General features: G+C 51.6%; 1 long non-coding RNA gene across 1 annotated transcript; it reads right to left on the bottom strand.

The window, feature by feature from the left end:
• Positions 1 to 802: 802 nt before the first annotated feature.
• Positions 803 to 3,174, bottom strand: LOC145507948 (uncharacterized). Its single transcript, XR_014055251.1, has 3 exons — positions 2,928 to 3,174; positions 2,606 to 2,653; positions 803 to 1,793 (listed from the first exon to the last, which is right to left on the bottom strand). It is a non-coding gene; the product is annotated as an uncharacterized LOC145507948 (long non-coding RNA).
• Positions 3,175 to 8,831: the final 5,657 nt, after the last annotated feature.

The following is an 8,831-nucleotide window of genomic DNA, read 5'->3' as shown; positions in this document are numbered from 1 at the left end:
GACGGGCACACACACAAGGTATCTGCATCTCTCACACCTCTCACTGAGCCCTTCCTTTTCCAAGTTACACCTACTCTTGCAGGCGGCTCCGGTGTCTGCTCCACGCCTCCTGAACTTCACTCCACTGAAATCTGGTTGGGTACGAGACAGACTCCGGTGGAATGAAGGACAAGAGAAACACATGGACTATCTGAGGTCTTGATCTCAGAGGGTGGGCCATGTGGCAACCCCAGCCTCTGCCCATAGGGCTGTTGCTTGGCCGGAAGCCTTCAGGATCTTTGAATCACAGACTTGGGAGGTGTGGGAGACTCGAGTACTCACACCCTCCCCAGGATCACTTCCTCCAGGAGCTGAGAGAACCAGCTCACCAAGAACTGACCCCCACCATGCCTGCGGGACCGAGGGTGCTGAGGGGTGGGGATGGTGCTGCAGGAGCTGGGGCCCTTGCTGTTGGTCTCTCTCGAAGCAGCCATTCCACCCAAGTCTGTGTGGAAACGTCTCTGTGTATACCTATCTGGGATGCTGGCTGGCCTCAGCCCGTGGCTGAGTGTGGTCATGGCTGCAGAAGGCGGGTGTTCTGAACCTGCTTCAGAAAATCCATCTACTGTTCTCTCGCTTACCCAGGCAGTGGAAGCAGGAGTGGAGGTGTTCCTTTCCAGAATGCACTGTCCAAAGAGCACGAACAGCCTGTTGCAGGCCCATTTGTGGGTGGAAACAGGGAAAAGAGCAGCCAGCTGCAGCTAGGCACACTCATGGGGGCTGGGATGGGCACAGGAGTGTGAGTGTCCTTGGTCTTGCTCCTAAAGACTCAGCTAGGTTGGCCACTTTCGGGTGGCCTCACATCCTTTCCCAAACCTGCCTGGAAATGGCACCTCTAACATCTTCTTGGGGCTCGGGGGTGGGAGAATGGGGGGACGAAGGCGATCACCTGCTCTCAGGGACTGATCTGAACCGAGGGGATGGCAACCCTGTGAGCTCTCCATCCTCCTGAAGAAATGCCATCTGCCCGTTGCCCTGTAGTTCTTGCTCCACCCCTTTCCTTGCTGCGTCCAGACATGCCCCGGGCTCTGTGTAAGCCCGTAAAAGGCTGTTCTCAGCACCGACTTGCAGACTGGGTGAGTTAGGGCAGATCCACCCTGTTGTTTGGAATACTTTCTTCCTGGGGCTTGTTCTGACCCGAAACAGGGAGGTAGCGGCTTAGAATGTGGCTCCCCTCCCCCTCCATCCAAGCCCCTGGGCACCGGACATCTCAAAGAGGCTCTTCAACCAGAGCCCAGGGTTCCAGCTACTGCTGAGGCAGGGCCACACTTTCCTTGGTCAGGGGGACCCTGGGATGGGCTGGGAGTGCAGATCTGAGCACTGGGAGGAGGGAGGCTGACCCATCCTCTCTCAGCCGCCTTCTTTGTTAACACTCAGGGTTCTCAATGATGAGAGAGAAATGTGCCCCACTTGTGAGTGATCTAGTCGATATAGTGCCCCTGCACTGCCTTTGAACCATTTCCTAGTCAAAGGAGAAAAGGGACCGACCTGTTTGGCCCTGCTAAATGATGGCAGATGATGGGAGGAAATAGTTCTGGGATGGAAGGATTCTTTGGTTTCTCTCCGGATTTCTGCCCAATTCAGAGAGCACAGGGGATGATTCCGCTCCCTCCAGACCCTTCTTACCCCACTCTTACCCCTCCTAACATGCATGGTCCACCAGATCTTCAAATCCTCAATCGGAATGTGCAGAGAGCATCACCCTCATACGGGCTCCTTAACCTCCACGGTGGCTACTCCATCGATGACAGAGTCTGTAAAAGCACTTTAACTGTGAAAGGCTGTGCAGATAGGAGGTAGCACTGATATCAGAGAGCCCAGAAAAGGCAGGCCCTTCCCTCATCACCCTCTCCTTGCCCTACAGACCTGTAGCTACAGGATAGAGATGGGAAAAGACGAGGTAGAACTTGTATCCAGAGCCTTGACCCACTCTGAATCCCATCCCTCAGCCAAGATTCTTCTGCCCAGTACGGTTTCACCAACTTGATGTCCCAGTGACCTCTGCCTTGGTCATTTGCAGTGTGGGGATTGCTCAGAGAAGCAAACCACGCATGTATTTGGCTATAGAGTACGTTCCTCCACTGACTGCCCTCCTTGCTGTTTAACTGCCTTCAGGACTGTGCCTTAAATAACTTCCTAATGAAACCAACTTGGACCCAAGAACTGAAGAATCTCCTGTTAGCGCTGTACCCTCCAGCCCAAGGCTGAAATGCCAGTCAGCCCCCTGTTCCTCTAATTGGGTAAATTTCCATGAAACCAGACAGAACTGCAATCATGGAACTTAACTGATTAGCACCCAACTCAGCACACCTATTCCCATTATCAGGGAGACGTACTGAGATCCATGGAAATCAGGGATCAAGAAAACACTGAACTGATTGGGGATTTGGTAGAAATGCAGCAGGTTCAGTCCCTTTAGCCCTGGAGAAAGTTGATGATCAACTTCTAGTGACTGTGGCATTTTCCACAGCTCACGTTCTTCTCTTTTGCCCAATGATTCTCCTGATGGAGACTCTTGGCTTTAGTTTTCCAAAGTGCCCCCCAGATGCAGAGAATTCAGACTCACCTGTCCATCTGAGTGTCTGTGCCTTCAGGTAGCAGGGCCTCCTTTGAGCTTGATTCAAAATAATGCATAGATTTTTTTTCATAAGGTAATTCCAAACAAAGAAATGGCTAGAGATTCCAGGATTCTTGCCTGGAGAATTCGTGGACAGAGGAGCCTGGATGGCTACAGTTCATGGGGTCGCAAAGAGTCAGACATGACTGAGCGACTAACACACAGGCCCAGAGACTCACACGCATGAGAGGAAGAAAAAGAATCCGAGTCTTACAATGCTCTTTGACTCCTAAGATTTGAGGACAGGGAATAAGAAATGAGAAGCACTTACTGTATAAAGTGTCCAGCTGAGCAGGCCCCGTGCAGAACAGAAACGGGTTCTGAGGGCAGGTGGGGACCAGTCCCGAGGAGTCACTCTAAGCATATGATAGCAGAGGAAAGGGGAGATGGCATACCAGGGAGTAAAATCAACCGGAAAGAAAAGTTTTTGAGTTATGGTGGGGCTCAGTTGAACTTTCAGCACAGACAATACAAAAGAGAGGAGCTGGTTTTCCTAAGGCGAGGGTGAAGAAGTAGGACTCGGCCCCTTTCAAGGAGGTGGTGCTAGTCCCACACTTTATTTATGCACCGCTTGGCCGAGCTTCGTGTTACCTGTGGAGCCTGCCCAATGGGGAGAGGTCTGGGATGCTGGCTCCTCCTCTCAGCACCCACACCCTCAGAGGCCTGGGCTGGCAAGGCCTTTCTGCACCTACCCCGGCTTTCTTATTGTTCTGTAAACACCGGAAAAGGGAGGGGAGGTCTCTGGGTTGCAGAGAATGGTGATCCGAGAGCTGTTTGTGAAGGCCCTGGGCTCCCAGAGACCTGGGCAAGGAAGGAAGAAAGGGAAGCTCAGATCTTATTTTGGATAGAAGAGACTGTGTGTGTTTGTGTGTGTGTGTGCACGCGTGTGCACTCACGCGCATTCCAGGACAAACGCAGGTTGTGGGACTGGTTGGCCTCTGGAACTTTTAGAGCTTTTAGCTGTGCCCTGAGTGCTAGCTCTACGCAGGGCACTTCAGGAATCCAGCAGAGGTCCGTCAGCCCATCCAGGGACCCTTGGGAGGGTCCCTGAGGGGAGTCCCACCCATTGGGTTCTCCTGGCATTTAGTACAGAGTGAGTTTGCTCTGCTCCTTGTGAGGAGTAAGTGGCTTTATAATCCAAGAGGCTTTGCAACCTGTTTCTCTTTCATTTCAGAGGGTGGGAAAGAGACAGCCTTGTGTCAGGGGATGTTGGGAAGAGGAATTGCAGGGAAAGCCAGCCAGCTCATTAGGAAACATGAAGGCGGCTGGTCTATCAACTCCTGATTGTTTTAATTTCCCCTCCTCCCCTCCCTGTTCCTGCTCCCCTCTACCCTCCTCTCTCCCTTGCCACACCAAGAAGGTTAGGAGAGTTGAAGTCTCCTCAGAGGTGGTGTATTTTGCGGCACCTCCTGGCTGGACTTCCGCTTGTTCACAAGGCAGGTCTCGCGGTGCAGAGGGAAAGGAGATTCCTCTCCCATCCCCGGAAAGGAGGGGAATTAAAGAGCCCGATTGATAGGTTACTGTAGGGCCACACCATCTCACAGCCCTTCTTAGAACCCGAATTCTCTCAGCTCAGAATCTCTTTAGACAATCAGCCAGTTCAAGCCTCTTACCAAACAGATGGGGAAATTGAGGCTCTGAGAGGAGAATTTCTGTCTCAAGTGTAGGGTTAAGATTCAAATCTACTCGAATCCCCCAGCCTCCATTAAAGGACTCTTTACAACAGACACTCCGTGATTGTCTTCCCTGTTTCTGGAGGGTCTTGCATTTGTCTGGAGCATTCCACACTCTTTCCGGAAGAAGAAAAGGCTCCACTGGGATGAGGGAAGGAGATTTTTCAGGTGAGGGTTTTCTTAAGTCTATGGGCTCCGTCCCTCGACCATCAGGTCATTTCAGTTCAGTTCAGTCACTCAGTTCAGTTCAGTTCAGTTCAGTCGCTCAGTCGTGTCCGACTCTTTGCAACCCCATGAATCGCAGCACGCCAGGCCTCCCTGTCCATCACCAACTCCCGGAGTTTACCCAAACTCATGTCCATTGAGTTGGTGATGCCATCCAGCCATCTCATCCTCCGTCGTCCCCTTCTCCTCCTGCCCCCAATCCTTCCCAGCATCTTTTCCAATGAGTCAACTCTTTGCATGAGGTAGCCAAGTATTGGAGTTTCAGCTTCAGCATCAGTCCTTCCAATGAACACCCAGGACTGATCTCCTTTAGGATAGACTGGTTGGATCTTCTTGCCATCCAAGGGACTCTCAAGAGTCTTCTCCAACACCACAGTTCAAAAGCATCAATTCTTTGATGCTCAGCTTTCTTCACAGTCCAACTCTCACATCCATATATGAGTACTGGAAAAACCATAGCCTTGGCCTCACGTCCGAGGTTGGGGCGGCGGCCGAGAGGAGCTACCTCGACCATCAGGGCCCCCAAATTCCCTGCCAGCTGGACTCTGCTTGCCTTTTCACAGCCTCAGCTCTCCCTTTTCCCAACTAGTGATGCAGAGAGAGAAGCAGAGATGACCAAGATGATGCACTCCTGTGCCTTGTCCACCCCTCCCTCCCTGTATTTCATTCATTCACTCACTCATTCATTCATTCACCCTCTCCTTCCCTGCCTCCCTCCACAACAGCATGAATTCTGTACCAGATGAGTGAGAGACTCTGCTTACCCTTGAGGAACTCCCAACTCAAAAAAACAGGCTGAGAAAAACACTATGAATACCCCCCAAAAGGAAACTGCCAACTTTTGTCTGTGAGATTCAGGGAAGGTCTCAGAGAGAAAGTGCTATCTGAGTTGACTCTGAAAAGATGAGGTAGAGACAGGGGATTGGTAAGGACCTGGCTTGAATGGATGCGACGAGGAAGGAGACGTCCCCCTCTGGTTAAGAAGCTCACCCTGGTTGCGGGTAGGACTGGAGGCAGGTGGCTGGCTGCTGGCCCCAAAATGTGGGGTGTTGGGCAGGGAAGAATGGGTATGGAGGGCAGAAAATATGCACAAATCCTGCCAGTCAGATTCTTTCCCCTACAGTGGTATTTTTGACCTCTAAATTTGTGCAGAAAAATGGAAACAAATGCTAACCTAGCTGACATGGCCAGAAGCATCTCACCTGCCCTTTATTAGTGGGGCTTCCCTCATAGCTCAGTTCGTAAAGAATCCATCTGCAATGCAGAAGACCTGGGTTCGATCCCTGGGTTGGGAGGATCCCCTGGAGAGTGTTCTGGCCTGGAGAATTCCATGGACCATACAGTCCATGGGGTTGCAAAGAGTCGTGTCCGTAATAGTAGCAGTAGTATCTGCCTTCCCCTCAGCTTGATTCGTGAGAGTCTGCAGGATGCTCTGTGGACTGGTGTGGTGGGCAACAGGGGGTGGGAAGCACCCCAAGGTGGCTTTGCGGGAAGCCTCCTGTCCCCCCTCCTGGGGCTGGCTCTTTCTTCCAAAGTCACCTCGAGAGGCAAAAGCCTCGGGCATCCGCTCTCCCCCAAAATGTCTAGTTCCGCGTCTCTAAGAGGCTTTCCCCAGACCCTGCCTGCCTGTCCAAGAGTGTTGGTGGGAAGATTGAGAAGGGAATGGGACGGCAGAGTTGCTGAGCTCGGAGCACACGGCTCTCGTCTGCTCTCAGGAGCTGGCTGTTCTAACGGTGTTTGCTCATTTTCTCCAGCTGAGCTGCACAGTTTGGTTGGACTGATCCTGACTCCGTCTCCCATCACCACGCTGAGCCAAGGCTGGTCTGCTGCGGAGGACCTTGGTCCCCACATGCCTCTCTGGGTCCTGGAAACTCAGGAGTTTTCCCTCTGCTCTGACCTCCAGTCCCGTACCTGAGTGCCCCTTGAGCTGCCTATGGACTGGAGCCTTCATTACCAGCTTTCCACTGGTTCTGGGGCTCTGGCTCTGCTCCACATCTTGAGGCGCCAGAAGGAATGCTCCCCGAGAGGTTTCTCAGGGCCCAAAGTTCGGAGGAAAACATGCTAACTCATCTGCTTCTGCCTGGTTCTATACTTTGGCCCAGAAAGTAACTGCACAAATGTAGAGTGGAGAAGATATGACTTAGCAGCAACATAGAAAACAAAACTTAGGATGTGAGTTTATGGTAAGCTGGGCCTTCCCTAGTGGCTCAGACGGTAAAGAATCTGCCTGAAACACAGGAGGCTGGGTTCGATCCCTGGGTCTGGAAGATCCCCTGGAGAAGGGGATGCCAATCCGCTCCAGTATTCTTGCCTGAAAAATCCTGTGGATAGAGGAGCCTAGTGGACTGCAGTCCATGGGATCGCAAAGAGTTGGACACAACTGAGCGACTAACACTTTCACTTTGTGGGACTCAACGTTGTGATGTGGCTGCCTATAGAGCAAGCTCTATCTTTGGTTGTATTATTAAAAATATGAGATGGAAAATGAAGGAGGTGATATTTCTACTCTGCTCAGTAGTGCTCAGATTATACTTGGTTTATTAGGTTTGATTATGGTTTCACATGTTAAGAGGGGTCAACACAAGTCTGAAAGTGAGAAAAAAGTGATCAGAATGGTGAGTGGACTTGAAAATAGCTCACTTCACTCTGAGAAAGGATTAAGAGACAGGGGCTATTTAGTTCAGGGAAGTGATGGCTGGGGAGTGGAGGGAGCGATATGACTGCTGTTTTCAGGTACCTGAAGATACACTGCTTAAAAGGGGTCTATGTTTGTTCTTAGTGGTCTCATGGGATAGAATGAGGAGTAACTTTTTTTCCTATCACCAGTTCCTCATAGAAGTACATTCTTAGAAACAGACTGCAGAAGGCACAGGCAGGCAGCAAAGGAAACCTGATGGTTCTGGAGTCAGTGTAGCCCCCCGAAAGAGGGTAAAGTCTCACCCCAAAGTGGAAGGACAAGGCATGCTTTCTGCATATACCACTAGGAGGTACAGAACACCTGTCTGAACAGGCGGAGCCAAAACGCTAAGCCCAAGTCCGTAAATCACGTTGAGGTCTCTTTCTGCCATCGTGAACACATTTCCCTCCCACTTCATTGTATCTCCGTAGTTGACTTGCCTGGTGCCAGTGTTGTGTCCCCAGGAGTGTAGTTTGGGGATGCTGTTCACTAGCCAGCCCTTTGTATGTTGGCTGTTTCCTAAGGCCACATCCCCACTCCGCAGACACAAGCCTGTGACCCGGTGCACGCCCCTATAACATGTCACCTTATGGGTATTGATTTCTTGCCTTTCTCTCTCTCTAGATCACGCACCTCTTAAAAGAAAAGAAAGCCAGCGCGTAGAAGTTCCTGGCTCGTGGTAAGTGCTCAGTGAATATTTGTTGACTGGGTGAAAGTGGGGAGAGGCCTGAACGGGAGACTTGGGGTCCGGAGCTAACACCCCTCCCCCACCCACCTGGCCCCACTTCGCTCCAGTATGGATCAGAGCTGTATTGGATCTCACTCCAGTGTGCTCCCAGAGGTTCCGGGGCAGCTGTTTTCCTGCTCTGGGGGATTTGACAGCTTGTTATCTACTATTCTGTTTCTGGGCTGGAGGGCCCTCATTCCGGAGGTGGGTGTGTTCTCCAGAGATTGAAAAGCAGGTGAAGCCTGTCCTTTTGTGGGTCTCCTCTCCCAGAGCCCTCCTCCCAAGGCCTAATCTAGTCCTTCAAGTGAGAGACTCGACTTCGAGGCCTGCCCCTGTGCCCCTCCTGGACAGAAGAAGGGACCCCGGGGACCTTATAGCACGTGAGAGCCAAGTCATTTGTCTCCCTGGTGGCTCAGATGGTAAAGAATCTGCTTGCAATGCAGGAGACCTGGGTTCAATCCCTGGGTTGGGAAGATCCCCTGGAGGAGGGCATGGCAACCCACTCCAGTATTCTTGCCTGGAGAATCCCATGGACAGAGGAGCCTGGCGGGCTACAGTCCGTGGGGTCACAGAGAGTCGGACAGGACTGAGCGACTAAGCACAGCAGAGCAACCACTCTGAACGTTTCCTACAGTTATCTGCTCCCCTAAACATCTCTCCAACTTGCCTGGAGGTTTTGTAGGTTGGGGAAATTCCATTTCCCTGGAGAATGCTTGTTGGAGATTTTATTTTTCTCTGTCAACATCTGAATACTACTTTAGGAAAGCAGAGGGGTGGGAGAACGTTCTTAATAGAATAGGCTTGGATAAGCTAAAGCGGTTCAGGTTATTCAACATCAAGCGTGGGTGCGTGCTCATCACGTCTGACTCTGTG

The sequence above is a fragment of the Giraffa tippelskirchi genome, chromosome 5 (assembly GCF_054371585.1).
Source record: "Giraffa tippelskirchi isolate mGirTip1 chromosome 5, T2T-mGirTip1v1.2.pri, whole genome shotgun sequence".
NCBI lineage: Eukaryota > Metazoa > Chordata > Mammalia > Artiodactyla > Giraffidae > Giraffa > Giraffa tippelskirchi.
Note: the sequence above shows the minus strand (reverse complement) of the source record. Positions and strands in the feature narration are given on the sequence as shown.